Source organism: Idiotropiscis lumnitzeri, chromosome 2 (genome assembly GCF_059441095.1).
Source record: "Idiotropiscis lumnitzeri isolate Australia: NSW breed Sydney's pygmy pipehorse chromosome 2, RoL_Ilum_1.0, whole genome shotgun sequence".
NCBI lineage: Eukaryota > Metazoa > Chordata > Actinopteri > Syngnathiformes > Syngnathidae > Idiotropiscis > Idiotropiscis lumnitzeri.
The window spans coordinates 2103014-2115843 of NC_142392.1; the positions used below are offsets into that span (position 1 = coordinate 2103014).

The following is a 12830-nucleotide window of genomic DNA, read 5'->3' on the forward strand; positions in this document are numbered from 1 at the left end:
CTTGAATGTGAGGTGTCAGCATTTGATGAATGTTTGACATCATCATTGCGCGATTGGACTCGGGCAGGGTGATAAGCCGCGAGGAATCGCTGATGGATGGGCCACCTTCTGTGGAGATAAGGCTCATTTCGGCCGGACGGTTGCGGGAGATTTCTATTTTGACTTTAAAGACCTTGTGTGTGTATCACATCGGGGGATCTAATTCGGGTGCTGGTCTGCCGTGACTTCGCAAAGACGGTCGAGGAGCCGCCTCGAGATTGTGCGACCCCGGTGATAAACGCTGTCGCTTTGAGTAAATAGCTTCTGTTTGTAAAAGATGAAGCATTTGTCAGGTTTAATCTCTGTTGCCGGTAACACCTGATCCGGGGAATCTTTGAGGGATTACAGTGCTCGGAAAGTTGTCCTTCTGTCTGACATCTTAACCAAAGGTGGACAGTTCGGAACAACAAGTCCCGGTGATTAAATGCCGACAGTTTGAAAGATAGCTCGTATACATTAGTTAAAGAAAAGGTTCGAGGCTCAAGAAAGACTTTCTGACCCAATACGCAGGACTCAAATATTGTGGCATTGCAGTACTTGGTGAGAGCTCATGTACGTTAAGAATTCATCGTTAACATTCAATATTAATCGACAGACAGTGTTCGCCTGATCCTTATCCAGGGGGAATTTTAAGGGATTTACTTATAAGACCAAAGGTGGACGGTTGCGGAATGGCCGGTTCTGGTGATTCAATGCCCTTGCGTGGTTCATTGTCAGTCACATTATCCTGATCTATAAATTCTTTGAGAGATTAAAGTCCAAGAAACATTGCCATTCTGACCCAAAGATGGACATAGCTTGATCAAATCATGTGTTCAAGTCTTAAGAAACACAATTTTGATCCAATTCACAAGACTTGAGGGTTGTCCTGGAACTGTAGGGAATTTCTGACATTTTCATTGAGGCCAGTGCGCGCTTACATCCTCGACCGTTTCCTTCCTCACCAGCCGTATTTCAGTCACTTGGAATTTATCTCAAGTGGACACATAACGCTCACTTTCTTTTTACCCCACAGGGAAGCCTGTTAGGAAGATTTAGCATAGCTCCCAGCTGCCGACAATTGATTTGAGGTGATTCCCAGCGGAGCGGAGTAAATGAAATGTCAACATCTGTGACGTGTGATGAAAATTAATGGCACGAGCCCACAACTTCGGCGGGGACAGAAATGAGAGGGAGAGTGAAAGCCGCAGATAACGGCACACGTTCGGGACAGTCGACATATTACAGGACATCGTGGAGTCTCTGAAAGCGCTCATGCGACAAATAAGACAAATTTAATTTGCACTCCGGAGTTCATCCTCCATCGCAAATATTTTCACGAATGCCAGAAGAACGGTGGCAATCAATCATTTAACGTTCGTGTTGCGATGTTTGCTAAAAACAAAGTAAAGTCAAAATCATTCTCTCATATTAAATGACTCCAAATGTTTTTGCTGGCGGTTTACAGAGCAGCAATTGTGTTCGATATTGTGCTGCTTAGTACCAAGTGCGCTAGCCATGCAACTAGTCATCTTGAGTTTTAAAGTACCTCTTTATTATTTGTACAATTAGTGTTGAAGTATTTCGGGGGAATATCTGGCTCGTTTTGAGAAGATAAATCCCTCAAACGACGCTCCGAGTGTCACCGACATAACAGCAAATTAGTTTCAGTGGGCTTTCAAAGCGAGGAATACGAAAAGATGCATCACAGAGGCGCGTGGCACTTGTCACACGTCGATAGCGAGCGGTCGCCTGGCCGCCGCCTCGTCATTACATGCGAGGCCACGCGGCGTGATGGATCTGGGTCGCCGAGATGCAAGCGAGGTCGGATCAATGGCGGGCGGTTGGCCTTGATTCAAGCAGCCCTCAGTGGGAAACGCCATTAAGAAAGTGGAATCCCGCTCAGAAAAGCCTCCCAAAAAAAAAATCGAGAATTAAAGCAACTGTAATCAACTGGTGAAGTGTTGAAAAAAATCAGTTGAACTGACGGCCAGGAAAATCCTTCTGATGATCAATCATCCCAGGAGGGACATTATGACCGCCATGTCAGCAATCGTATTTAACGGTTCTTTGAAGGTTGTACAATATGGCTTTTGGATTCCTTGGACAAATAACCCAAATCGTAAAGGACAGATATATATATTTGAATCAGGAGTACCTGTCAGAAATTGAGCTGCCAGGAATCAAACACATTCATAAGCAGAATGAGAATGCCTGTTATCTAATCCGTCTGTCGATGTTGAATTAAACAGCGCAATAAGCGCCAAGCAAAAGGAATGGAATCACAAGCTCCGGGGAGCCCAAACGCTTTGATCAAATCCATTTTTCCAACAAGCATTAGTCACAAAAAAATAGCACGTCCGATAATTTCATCTACAAGAATCAATGGTGAGGGATAGTTGACAGCAGTGTGGGCGACGTTGAATTTTGGATGAGCGATTGCTCTCGTCTGGCCTCCCCTCGTAGATTTAGAACAAGATAAAAGTTATTTGCATTCACGCAGGGCAGAGATTCAATTTGCAGCGGCAGAGTTTTTTCGTTCGACAAACTCCAGCTGTTTATCCAATTCCGTCAATCAAATCCCTTGTGAATCTCAGTAGAACCAATCTCAAACAGCGTTAATCGATTAACTCTACCTGGGACTTTTATTTAGTTATTTTTACAGAGCAGCAATTTGTGGAGAAAAAAAAACAAACAAAAAAAACATACCTAGACAATCAAATCAAAAACGTTAATCTGTTGGTCATGACAGCTTGATGATTTTGTTAATTTTTCTTAACGTATTCAAATTAGCAAAGTTAGCTTTTATGACAATTCGCAATGCTAAGATGTTGCTTAAAACAATAAATAAAGAGAAATTTGTTTGCGCAGCTGGCACTTGTCTAGTGCTTTTGGCGGGCTAGCGCTAAATGTTAGCAGCCTTTTTTCACGCCCGCGCAGGCTGACGTTGCTTTAAAAAAAAAAAAAAAAGGTGGCGGTGGTGGTTACGCAAGAGGCGTGAAGAATTCAAACTCCTACGTGTGCAGCCTGAAAGCAGATCAATAGACTCACCTGAAAGCTGAAAGAAGCCCACCTCGCACAACAAAGCCCCCCACCCCCTCACTAATGATGCTAATGGCTCTCGGAAATCATTTATAGCGGCGATAAGGGCGGCGACCTCATATGTTACATTCTAATCTGAAAGGCCGCATTGCGCGCATGCACCCATGTTGCTGCTCAAATGTCAGCCGTTCATAAGAGGTTTATGATCTTCTTAAAACCCTTTCGAAAGAGCACGGCTAGAACTGAGGGAGCGCTGCAAGCGGCTGATAGCGCAAGTGCAGGTTGGGGCGATGGCGGGACATAAGTCAACCCCTTTTGCCAGGGTAGAGATGGTGTACAATGATCAAGTATAGATCATTGCATTTTTTATTAAAAAAAAGAATCAATTGAATACAATTGTATAAAACAGGGCATTATGTCAAGTCATATGCATTACATACATGAATACAATACGACTTAAATATACAATGAGAACGGAAATAAAAAACGCTTGCATTGTATTGGTTTCATGTCAAAGCAGGAACCCTATTGATAGTCTGACCCTCGTTTTTTTTTTTGTAGCATGATGGCGTTCTCGTGAAGGCTTTGCCGCGCCAACAGAAGTAAATGAACGTGTTAGGTATTTGTGTTACCATAGCAACACGCTGACTGACCCACAAAAGATGGAGTCATGTTTGCTGTCTCTTTAAAATCAATTGTGGCATCATTTCCATCCCATCCTCTGGGCTGGAACCCTTGTTGTGTGTGCGGGTGTGTGCATGCGTGCGTGTGGGTGAGTCACACCTCATTTAGCTACGCTCCACAGGGGGAATGGAAAAATCAACGGCGGGAGCTTGAGAGAGGAGAATAAAACAAACAAATCAAAATCATGAAACCAGTAAAAAAATAAATAAATAAAAATGCGAGCGTGCAGGGCTGACCCTGGTGGTCTGAAAGTGTATTACTACAGCAAACCGAGCAAATTTATTTTTTCCGTCAACAAAGTCAAAGGTTAGGTTAAAGCATTTTTTATGACAATGTTGACTATTAGTTCAATTAAATTTACAAAAAAAAAATAAAAAATTTGAAAAAGCTGAGAGAAGCAGATGCAATATGGAGCGCTGACATTTCAAATGAATGGATAGAAAACTGCCATAGAAATTGTGAAGGTTACAATCTAAAAATAGATGCCGTCTTGATGCGGAACATAAAGCCCCCAAAATCTACTATTTGAAATATATGTACAGAAAAAGAAATCAATGGTCAAGCCATTGCTGAGACACGTGTTATTGGATTTTGACTTAATATGTCATTGTAATGACATATCTCGGTCTCGATGATGCAAGAAGCTTCTGCGTGGATTTTACAGCACAGATTTATGCAAAATAAATAAATAAATAAATAGAAGCTTTTACTGCTTTTAATTTCCCAGGCAGTTTGCGAGAATAAAGAATTGCCGGCCGCTGTACTCCCCTTTTTAAATGAGCCATGAGAGGGAGTGTATTTCAGCAGTAAATGAACAAAGGGCTTTCTTCCATCAGCAGCACATGGATCACTTACAGTGTGTGTGTGTGTGTCTGTGTGCGTCTGCTATTTGCTTTGTCGCCGTATAACTTGATGTTGCGTTTATGTGCCTCCACTCGTCGTCAAATAAGCTCTCCCGGTGTATCCTGGCGGCCCTTTTTCCTTGTTTACCAAGCGCACTTACAATCAAGATAAGAACCCTGCAAGCAGTCGCCGTCTCCACTCGCCACCTCCACCCCATCGCTTGACATCACTTCAATCACACTCTCGGTCAAATTACAACAGTGTTCTTTTATTCAAAATAAGGCGAGGTGCTTTTCTGTCCTTCCGTCTGCCAGCGGGACAATCGAGGCAACTGTGAATTTGTTCCCGCGGCCGCCTGTGGCGCGTGACGTCAAGTCCGGGCAACGGGCAGATTAGCGTGCGATCAAAGTGCAGTTTAGCTTGACGCTTGACATTGCTACAACTTGACCTGTGGCGAGCAGGAGAAAAAGACGCTGCCGGATGGCGGTGTGTTTGCTGCCACTTGAATCGGGCCCGCTTGTGATTGCATATCCACTTCGGGATTAAGCAACGGGGGGAAATTATTACAACGAGCACTCTCTATTTGTAGTGGGTTGTGGGACACGACCTGCGGTGACTAGCCAAAGTTTGCGTAGTAAAGATAAACACTGTGGGCCTTGAGATACAAATGGCCTGACCTTAAGAGTTTTTCCACGTATGAGCCGTCATTAATATGTAGCAGGTTGCTTTAGCCCCGCCACCAACGGCCTCCAAGTTGACGACATCAGAGAGGAGGAAAATGACGGCGCGTCAAGCTCTCATGAAAGTTTCCCACGCGAAGCGGCAAAACAATACCAGCGAGCCCGGGGCGGGTTTTCCATAAAAGCCAAGATTTATAGTTAATGACGAACATGATCTTGGCTGAAAATTGGGTCAAACGTTCCACGGATTTTGTTTTTAAGGGCGAATGACGTCAAAATTCGCCAATTAGGCAAATCAAAAATGACAGCGAGCTTCCTTGGGCTAAGACGCGATTGGCTGCAGGCGATTTGTTGACGCTGCCGTCAAGGCGGACGCACCGTTGTTGCTCGGACGAACGCTAACGAGGAAGGGTATTGTCGGTCCGGCAGCATTCCAGCCTCAAAGAATAAAGCTGTCAAGCGGGAACACAAGGGAGAGCGACGCGGAGGACGGATGAATATGTCGTAATTACACAGCTGCTGTATTTTTTTCCCCAGGTTTCCACAGTAATAATTCAAAAGGCGCCTTTGTTTTGAGTGCAGCTCTTATTTTTAGGATTTGGCTTTACTGCGCAGAAAAGTTTGTTATTCCAGCACTGCTGCAATCAAATAGGATGAAGGGCCGATACCACTAACATTGTCTTTTGCATTTGGCCACCAAACAACTTGCACAACAATCTCTAATCCAGTCATTTACAACCACAGCAGGTTTGCCTTGAGAGATCATCTGCTATCTGGGGGAACGTGATCCAGTTTCTCTAAACTGGTCCAAAAATGGCTTTGCATTAACTACAGATAATCCATCTACCATGTGAGTTCACTTTCTTCTCTCACTAGAAAGACTTGCAACCTATCAGGCATCTAAACAAAATGAGGCAGTATTGACCTTGTAGAGGATGAGGATGCTAACTGCAAACATCCTAAACCAAAAGACATGTCCATTAAGATCTAATCCATTGGCATTCTGCCAGAAGCTTTGTCACCGTCGAGATTTCTGATTGCGATGCAGTAACTTCTGGCAGCCTCCTGTTAGACACTAATGTTAGCGCTAATGTTGATGAGGTGGGGGGACTTCAGGGGAAAATTTGTTACGAGGCTTTCACATCAGGACCACCTTGGTTGGTGTAGCAGCATAACATCCATTTGACATCGTCGTCTTTGTTGTCATTGCCCATTACGGTTTGCATCCAAGTGGCTTGGTTGAAAAGACCTCGTGTGAAAGCGCCCCGTCCTGCGAGGGTGCAAGAACTGGTCGCCAGACAACCTCGCGATGTCACACTGAGACGAGCGAGAGGCAGGAAATGAAAGCGATGGCGATCTTCAGACGCCGAGATATAATTAAAGATTTGCATTCATTTCCTAGCACTGTTACCCGCCCTCCACTCCTCCCTCCACCCTAGTCTCAAGGGTACCTGGCCACCGGCGGGGACGGGTCTTAGCAGATGCCTGGTGGGATACAACATAAATATTTAGACAGAGCGCTATGAATACTCCCGCCTTCCCATCAACAACCTCCAGCGTGTTGTTGTCCGTGCCCAAGGGCTTTGTATTCCCTTCAAAATGTTCGGCTGTATATTTGACGGGGAGGAGACCACCCCCCGGGACCAAGGCTATTTCTTTTTACTTTTTTGGCTTCTCTCCACTCAACGGTACACTGTCTGGATAATGTCTCATTGAGTGTGCAGTGAGCCAAAAGACAACACCAAGGTCAGAGAATTCCATCTTGAGTGGTGCTTCTGTGGAAAGTTTGTCCGTGGAAATAAAAACGAACGAGAGGAGCTCATTCCTAGCAGACAGGTGGGCTCTAAATCTAAAAATTGTTCCCGAAAGGTCCCCAGGACCAATTGAATTGTCCATATTTGGTCACTCTGGCAGTCCAATTCCGGGATTTTATGTCAGAGGAAATCAAACCGAGAAGCTTTTTGCTTTCGCGGTTGACTCATGGGCTGACTCCAAATGTAGAATTTTCAACCAAAAAGTTCCCGTTACCAAACCAAATGTGAACGTAGTAAAACCAACCAGAGGCTATTCTTCCTAGACGCCAACGAGATTCCAGTTCTTGAAAATATACAAAAAAGGCCATGCCAATAGCCTGGATCCTGTTTTTTTTATTTCTGAGTAAATGAAAACCAATGAGGAGAAGCTTGTTCCTTTCATAGTTGACATTTGGGCAGACTCTCAATGTAAAACCGCACCAAAAGGGTTCGCAGTGCCAAATGTCCTTTTTTGTATTCACCATCGTAGGACGATTCCAGCAGGATGTGGATGGCATTTAACAAGTGGAGAAACAAGCTGTGATCATGTGATCAAAGTTAATGACTCAGATATTCCCGGAGGAACCGGCGGGGGGCCGTATGTCAAGAGAGCATGCACCTCAAACTGGCAGTGGAATTAACAGCGAACATCCTGCAGCGTTCCAAGAATCATAAAAAGAGTGATGCCTCTATCAACGCTTCTGATATTGCGACCACTTTGCACCATGTGTGAAAAATGACAGAGTCACGTCCTCCGTCAACGCCAAAGACACCCACGCTTTTGTCCAACGCCCCTCAGGAAAAATGTCATCGTTTGAAAACAAAAGGACAAAGAAGAAAGAAGAAAGAAGAGGATGACGAAGACGGACAATCTTGAATGTGTAATTTAAAAATGTAATCTTGCATTAATAACTTACTCAAGAATCCTCCTCTGATTTGCCTTTAATTAGCACATTTCCATACATCGAAAGATAATAGCTTCTCTAGAGAAGAGGCGTGATTTATTCAGCTTTCACCTGCAGCAATTTGCTTCCACTCCACCACGGAGCGCTTTACTGTCTTATTAAAGTTGATCAGATATCAGCGAGACATGGCAGCTGTTAATAGCAACCCTCGGGCTACAAATAACAAACTTTTTCCAAGCAGATTGTAGTGGCTCGAGAGACGTCTCCTCTTTCGGTTGTGTAAGTTGGTCCAAGTGTACGGCAACGTTCTTGACGACACAACTCAAGGACGTGTGCATGGAAACAGAAGCAGAGCATTTGCGCATGCCAAAAATCGTGTCGTTGTCTTTGGAGCACTGAACAAACGTACAAGACTACCTGTCCAAAAGTGTCCCAGAGTTTAGAGAGCAAATGCATGTTTCGTCCGTATGCTACGTTCATTTCAAACGTATTGCTGATGTTGAACAAAGACATAATGGCCAAAAGAAGGCCAAAACCCTACGGTTGCAGCTACTCTACAATTGCAAATATGCAGAACTTGTAAACATTCACTAGCTGATCCCAGACAACATGCCTCGGTTGATGGTGGCCATCTTCTCTCACATCCTTTTGTTTTCGCTCGAGTGAACTCTGAGGAAATGGATCCTCTGCTGGGCTGGGAATGCCAGCATAATGCGTCCGCATAATGCGTCTTCCTATCGTTGCCGCCGTTACGATCATTTCCCAAGAAAGCCGTTAGCGCGCGCCCTTGCTCGATTGTACGCTGCCTCAGGGACTCACCTGTTTCTTCGGCTCGCATGCATTCCGATGAGCTGGCTCATTACGGAGCGAGTCGGCTGCGAAGAGGCTCTGCGCTATTGTGTTGCTTCTGGAGTTTCAGCTAAGGCCTGTCCCGGGTGGACGTTTTAAAGAATGCTTGCTTTGTTGTTGTTTTGTTTTTGCTCTGCAGCAAACAAACAATAAGGTCACCATCTGTGTTATGTTTATTACACCCTAGTTACTCAGATTTGGGGCATTGACGGGATTAGCAAATAAAACTAACTGGGGTCGAACCTGTTACAGCAGCTCTTAAGTAGGCCTAGAGCAAAAAGCAATCATTGCATTATTTTAGGACTACAGTGGGATGTGACACATACAGTCTTGGGTCAAGCTACCACTGCTGGTTGTTTCTTGGGAAAATAATGTTTACTTATTACTGAATTAAAGAGAGGAAAGTCCTTCGGGAAAGTATCTGGCCTCCATGATTGTTGAACAAGCCCCGGAATGTTCTCCTCTTGACAGGTTGGTGCCAATCTAAATATTCCTAATGGCGAAGCGCGGCTTCCACGCATGTGCCTTGAACGCCTTGCGATGCTTTGCTCCGGCTGGCTGGTTTGCATTCGCCCTCGATGGAAAGCTGGTGCTCATTAAGATAGCGGCCGATAGCGATGACAGAGAAAAGGCAGGCACGGCGGTGGTGGCGGCGGCGGCGAGGGGACGAGATAAAGTGGGTGCCTGTTGGATTTGTTCCACTTCATTGTTTCTGCGTTTGGCCAGCCATCCCCCACACGTCCTCCTGTGATTCACAGCAAAGCGATAAAGAAGCAAAGCAAACGTTGCCCTTGGACAGTTTGTGCTATTTACAGTTCTCCGTCTTAACTGCAGCGGGCCCACAGATGGGAACAGGCAAGGCAAAGTACACCTTCATCGCATAACAGGCAGCAGACGGTGACAAAGTGTCAGATGTGAATGCGACGTGCCGCCGTCAATCACGAGTGGCCATCAGAGTTCGCACCAATGCACTCGGCGGCGTCGCTGGAAATAAAGCCGACGGAACGTTAATCCTTGACCGACGGCCCGTCAAGTCAAGCCGCGTTGTGACAGCACCCACTTAGGCAACGTTCCCAAAACCCGCAACTCGTTTATCCCCCTGCTGAGAGATTAACGGCAGGATAATGCAACACCTGTCAGGATTTGATCCCCCACTTATGTCCTGCTTACAGGAGATATCTTTGACACCACTGGAAAAAACTCATTTGCCAAACTTCAGCTCTTGAAATTAGAAATTCACTGATCTGCGATGCAACAATCGCCGACCTTAAAGAACCTCGCCTCTGATAGAAAGCACACGCAAGCCTACTGGTGCCAAACATGATTAATCACACTTGTTGTTAGGCTTGAGCACTGTTCTGCAGCCAGTATAGAAATAGCTCCACAGTAGGAGTCCTTTTTTTTTTTTTAGCCCTGAGGTTTAAACCACAGACAAGAGGATACTGTACAGTACCGTAAAGGTGCAGATATGTAAAAGTCAACAGTTGGGGCGAAGGAGAAGCAGAACCTTTGTGGGGAGACGTGCATTTGTACCCCTGAACTTTCTGAGTTTTAGGTAGGGTACAAGAACATTTCTATACTCTCAATTATAATACTCCCTGGTAACGGTTTCTAGAGATGATCTCAAGATGGAGAAGTCAAGTAACAAGGCCACAGAAGCAAAATCTTTGAGGGTACCACCCCAGCAACAAGCTACTTCTTTCATGCGAGTTGGGTAAATTAGGAGCCCTCCTCTGTTCCCCAGAGCACAATCAATACTCAAGTATCCAGCACAGCTAATTACTGAATTCTGATGTATCCGTTTGTCCTCTTTCCGGCTGCAAAAGTCAAGTGTCAAAGCCGAGCCTTTTTGCAGGAGGATTACATTCTAAAACAGGGAACAGGAAATGAGCAATCTGTCGCAACAACATCCACTGTTTGGTTGACCAATCACTCAAGCATCAGTGTGAAGTTTATTTGGAAACATTGGATGAGGGCTGACATCTTAGTAGTCACAGCAATATCACAATGGGCAATTTTTTTCTACGATCAGAGTTCCTAAAATTGCTCAGTGTTTATCTTTATCTTTGCAAGTTAGTGCCGATATCCAATCTTAGCTCAATTTCTAACTTGTTCTAGTGCAGAATCTATCAAATACAGGATCAGATACAGTTATCCATTGAACCACCAGGTGTAACCATATGCAATGTTTTCCATGTTAAAGAAATCTATTTTAACAAGATGGGCGGAGCTATCTAGAGACTATCTAGTCTTTGGAGACAGACACTTTAGCTCAATTACAATACTGATCCCTCAGCATGCAAGGATGAGGAAGAGAAGTGCGAAAAATGCCTTATTTGTGCCTAGCAATGTGGCCATTGTTACATTGTGTCACGAAAAAAAGTCCACAAATTTCATAGATGAGCTCAATGACTTCCAGTTTTTGTTGACCAATCGTGCTCAATTAGATTCAAACTGGTTTCCTCTTTCTTATACGGGTGTTTTGTAGAAAGACACATCTGGAGTGCATCGACCCATTCCATCCTCTCGACATCCCAGCTGTGCAGCCGCAATCACAGTTTTTGCATTCCAGTCATGCTCGTCACCAAATGGCAAATAAACGCCGGCCGAGTCCTTGATGGAGAGCACCGCCGATGATGGAAATGCAAACGCTCGGGATGGGGGAGAGTGGGGCACAGGTGCCCACGGGATTTAGCTGAGATCCGCAGATGTAAAGTGTGAACCCAGAGCACGGGCGAAGCGTCCAAGTGGGCCGCCTTAAATGCGCTGCTGCCACACTCACAAATCACATCGTGTGCTCCGACGCGGGCGTCATACGCCACCTGTTGCGTGTCCCCGACAAAAAGCGCTGACCCCTTAAAGCGGCTTCAAATTAAAAAGGCAAGGAGGCGTTATCATTTCACTACTCCCACTCTCTGCTCACCTGTGCAAAGCACAAAACGCGGGGGGTAAGAGTGGCTCTGAAAGGGCAAGCATGGCCTTTTTGTGCTCCCCAAAGGGCATAAGCAATTTTCGGCTCTAGTGAGCAAACTGCAGATCGGAACAAGGAACAATACGGAAAGCTCATTTATTCGCACGGCCGCTTCCAGCAGGCTAATACCTGAGACAAAAGAAGCCATTTAGGAATCTGTGTGAGGTATGTCGGCCTGAAAGGAAGCTGGCACCAGCATTATGTTCATCAGTCAAAGGGTGCGATCATTGGCGTCAGCGTTCTGATGAGGTTGGGGCGGACGCGCGGTAGGGGAGCCCAATGATTGATAGCTACGCTAAGATAACTCGCCGCAAATCTCCCCAGGCGACCGCTCACTCAGCATGCTGGAGAGTCGACGGCAAGAAAGAAAAAAACTCTTTCCATTCGGGCACCTCAGGGACATGCAGAGATGTTGCGGGCTGTCAAAACAAGAGGAGGAGGGAGTGTCCACAGCGACACCAGATGGATTTGTTTGGACTCTTGTGAGTGTCCGAGCTCTCAGGTGCGCTGAGGCTTAGGTGGAGGACAAAGAGCAGCCACCTTTGGGAGGGCGCTGTGACCATCAGCACTGCAATTCTAATCCACTGGGCGGGAAACAAGTGTGTCCCGTTTGTATTGTTGCGCTTTGCCGGCGTAAATCGACGGTGTTAAACATTTTATAGGGATTAGGCCAGTTTAGCTCTATGCCCCAATGCCACCATTGGGGATTTCTGGCACGGCAGATAAGTGAATGTTCACAACTGTGCACTCAAATGCAGCACAAACACTTACGTCACTCATAGTAGTAATTAGGGCCAGTGAATTTTGGACAAACCACTAGAAAATTTTGATAGCATTAAAATTGGTTGGTCATTTTCCTCTGGATAGTTGAGTTCTATTTTACTTTATCATTTTTTGAATAGGTTTAAAAAATATAATAGACTGATATGAAATACCTATATGGTGACAAACATTTTAGCTGTATCGACCAGCTCTACGTTGGATGTTGTGGTGCTGTCCGTGTTGAGACGCAGCTACAGCATTATTAAGACACCGGGGACAGAGT

At 45.3% G+C, this 12830-nt stretch overlaps 1 protein-coding gene across 2 annotated transcripts in view; it reads left to right on the forward strand.

Annotated features, from left to right (window-relative positions):
- chrm2a (cholinergic receptor, muscarinic 2a) overlaps nucleotides 1-12830 on the forward strand; it is a 36212-nt gene that overhangs the window by 18138 nt on the left and 5244 nt on the right. The gene's annotated exons all lie outside the window — the stretch shown is intronic.